The 3,609-nt window shown below is 40.3% G+C and overlaps 1 protein-coding gene across 1 annotated transcript in view; it reads left to right on the top strand.

The window, feature by feature from the left end:
• Positions 1-2,030: 2,030 nt before the first annotated feature.
• Positions 2,031-3,609, top strand: part of ZDHHC8 (zinc finger DHHC-type palmitoyltransferase 8) — a 119,271-nt gene continuing 117,692 nt past the window's right edge. The window contains exon 1 of the mRNA XM_070762721.1: positions 2,031-2,138. The gene's annotated coding sequence lies outside the window, so the exon portion shown is untranslated. The remainder of the gene's footprint in view (positions 2,139-3,609) is intronic.

Raw genomic sequence — 3,609 nt, 5'->3', positions numbered from 1 at the left:
TGTCTCGTTTTTAGCGTTTTCATAGTGTGTTCTGGGGAAACGGGTGGGTGGGTGGGTTGAGTGGGTGGGATTCACCTTTTTTCTAAGATAACTTTAGGTTGTGGAAAAAAATAATAATCACCCTTCTTACTTAACGCACCCCCTCCCCCAGCTTGGGGGGAAAGCACTAATGTCTGCATTTGCATCCGTTAGTCAACATGATTTCATCATTTAACAATAAACTTTTGGGTAACAAACCAGTTCATTGTGAGCTCCCTCCTCATTGTGACTGACACTTGAAAGAATATCCTGTTCAGATTGACAGCCCAGGGACACCCTTAATCTTCACCAGAAAGTCCAAAAATGATCTGTATGTTCAGCTTCTGCAATCATAACCATGGGCTACGTGGTTGTCGCTTTCCATCCTCATGGCAAAATGGATAATAATTGGTGTTCAGAAATTTGGGGGGGTGGGGGGGTGGAGAAGAGGAAGGGTTTTTTTTAAATCATACAACTCCAGCTTTTTTTAGTGTACGTATGTATATTCTGCAAGCTGTATTCCAGAAGGTCTTCAAACTGTAGCCGGCTGGAGGATTCTGGGACTTTGAAATCCACAAGTCTTACAGCGGCCAAGTTTGGGGACCCCCTACTCTATTCCCTCCGTGACCCATTTCTCCTGAGAAATCTCCCCAAAATTAACACAGGTTGTCTGTCCTTGCATATAAATTGAGAGCGCCTGGTCTGGTTTCTTTTCAAAATTCAAATTCTCCCAGGTCAGCTTATTCCGGTGTTCCTCAACCATGGCAACACTGAAGACGTGTGGACTTCAACTCCCAGAGTTCCTTAAGCCCCCAGCCTAGGGAATTCTGGGAGTTGAAGTCCACACATCTTCAATGTTGCCATGGTTGACAAACGTCGGCTTGCACACTTACATTCAGAATCTTGACTATAAAACATTCCTTTTCTCTTGTTTTTATTTTAATTAAACACTTCTGTTCAGTTAACAGAACTGTTTGAACTCATCCATGATCTTTTTCTGGAATGTTTAAGTATTTCCTTGATACCCTGTCTGTGTCTCCCTTTCTCCCCACAATCATCATGCTTTTATGGATTTATTTGTTTCTTCCTGTATTTTTTGCATTATTATACTTTGACTAAGGCTTGCAGAAATACCTCAAACCGGTGCCAAGGACCTCTCAGTATACCCAACAGTAAGGTAAAAAGGGACATTGAACACTTATTTTCAGATCAAAATCACTATAAATAATCTTCTCAAAAAGAGACACTGGTCACCCAGCTAACTTTCAAATAAATTTAATCGTTTTGTTTTGCTTAATTCTTGTAAGTGTGGTTGGGGAGGGGGGGGGAGGAAGCTACAATTTGGTGTGTTGTGGTTTTGATTCTTAGAACCTTCGATCTCTATGGTCTCAGACAACTTGTGTGTAACTGATTTGCCCTTTAAGCTGTTTAACGACTTGATTTCCTGTATTGTAATTTCTGGGACATCAAAAGTGAATGATGTGCGAAGAAGGGAAGAGCATCTGTTGAATGTGACTCTTTAGTGCAGCTCCTCATCTGTCACTTGGGTTTGGGAGGGGGAGGGACAGGGGGAGAAAGGGAACAATTGCATCGTTGTTGCTGTGTGTAAATGTGTACTATGCAGGTTGCCTGTTCTGTTTGCTCCCTTTGTAAAATGCAAAACTTGTGTGTGCTTTTCCGAGGCCTCTCCTTGCAATTTTTTTCTTTAAAATGGTGGACACGTGTTCAGAAAGAGAAACGAAGCCATACCGACAGGATTTATATAGTGTTTGTTTAAACTTTATATATTAAAACAAAACTGTTTCAACAATGCTATGTAAAAGAAACAGGGGCATAAAGTAAGATGCTACAAAAGAAATATGTGCCATCTTATTTTTAATTGGAAATCGGATTGGTGTCTTGAATTATTGCAGGTTGAAGCTTATTAAATCAATACCCTGGAATGCACCTGCAGCAAACATCCGTTTCGCCTAGTCAGCCACTTGACTTCTGTTAGTAAATAAAGCTGCAATTTTTTTTTTATCATTTGCAATTGTGGAACCCTGTCTAGGGAAAACCCAGTTTGGAATACTGGTAGTCCTCGACTTAACGACCACAACTGAGCCTAAAAGTTTACATTGGTAAGTGAAACAGTTTTTTAAGTGTTGAGCTTTGACCTATTTTTTGCTACTTTTCTAGCCACCATTGTTAAGATGAATCACTTAATTGAGTAACGTGGTTAAACTAATACAGCTTGTTCCATTGAATTCGCTTGTCAGAAGGTCGCTAAAGGGGATCGTGTGACGCAAGGACCCGTCTTAAATATCAGTCGATTGCCAGGCATCTGAATTTTGATCACATGACCACGGGGATACTGCAACGGTCCTGGGTCCCCTTTTTTTCAGGGGCATCAATTAGGTCACTAAATGAACTGTTGTAAGTCGAGGACTACCTCTAGCACTAGAAACCAGGAGGTTGTGAGTTTAGTTCCAATTAAAGCATGAAACCTGACTCTGACCTTGAGCCAGTCCCTTTCTGTCGCCTAGGAAGGAGAAAATCCTTGCCAAGGAAAGTAGGGATATGTCCAGGCAGTTGGTAGCAGTCAATACACACACACTTCTTTCTAGGACATTTTTGCTGCCTTAGCAGGATTCCTGTAACAAATTTGAGGAATGGCTCAATATTGTGCACAATAATAGCAAAGTAATGCTAATGGATGGGTTGTAAATTGCCTAAACTATTGCAGCATCAATATAATACATAGACATTAATGGGGAGGGGGAATAATTTGGATTTATTCCCTAAATCGTAACCACGTGTACTCTATTTAAAGCTGTTATGAATAATTCACCTCTGCATTGTGACAAGCAAATTTGGACAATAAATGCTACAAAGTCCTTGGTAAAAAAAACCATGCAATATACACATCAGCATTTTCGCTTTAAAAAATTGAAATAATTTCTCACAAACGGGTAACAACAAAATAGGCATCAGATAAGACTTGTGCGTGGTTGCATCAATATGATTTTGCACTAATATTAACTGCGGGCTGTATTTTCTACAGTAACTTTATAGGCAACTGAGTTTGCCAGGTGCCTTTACTGCTTAATTCCAGAGACGATTAGTGAGACAAAATGGATCTGGAGAAGATTGTGATGTAGTTTTACCAACTGGCTTAGCTCGGCTTTTGAAGATGTTACATCCAAGTCATAAACTCAGTCTCTTATCTCCATTCTTAGCTATTAGTGACAAGATTATCATCAAATGTTGTAATTGCAGCCTATCGCCATGGGCTCCTCCAGGTCAACACCCATTAAAAAATGAAATAAAAAGGAAGTTAGATAGGTAAAAGAGAGTACGATAGGTAAAGATGCTCCAGAGGACAAACACCTCTTGCTCAGCAAGGTCAGGTAGCCCTGATGATGTTACCTAGTTGGTTAATAAAACTTATGCCAGAAAATCAAGTTCAGAGAGCACCAAGGATGCCAGGTAGGTTGAAAAAGTTGGATGGCACATACATTCCTAACAAGGAAAAGAACCAGCGAGTTGGCAAGACAGCTTTGGTATTGTTACTTCTGCGGAGAAGTTAGCACAGCTCTATGAAATCAATTA

The sequence above is a fragment of the Erythrolamprus reginae genome, chromosome 10 (assembly GCF_031021105.1).
Source record: "Erythrolamprus reginae isolate rEryReg1 chromosome 10, rEryReg1.hap1, whole genome shotgun sequence".
NCBI classification, from domain to species: domain Eukaryota; kingdom Metazoa; phylum Chordata; class Lepidosauria; order Squamata; family Dipsadidae; genus Erythrolamprus; species Erythrolamprus reginae.
Note: the sequence above shows the minus strand (reverse complement) of the source record. Positions and strands in the feature narration are given on the sequence as shown.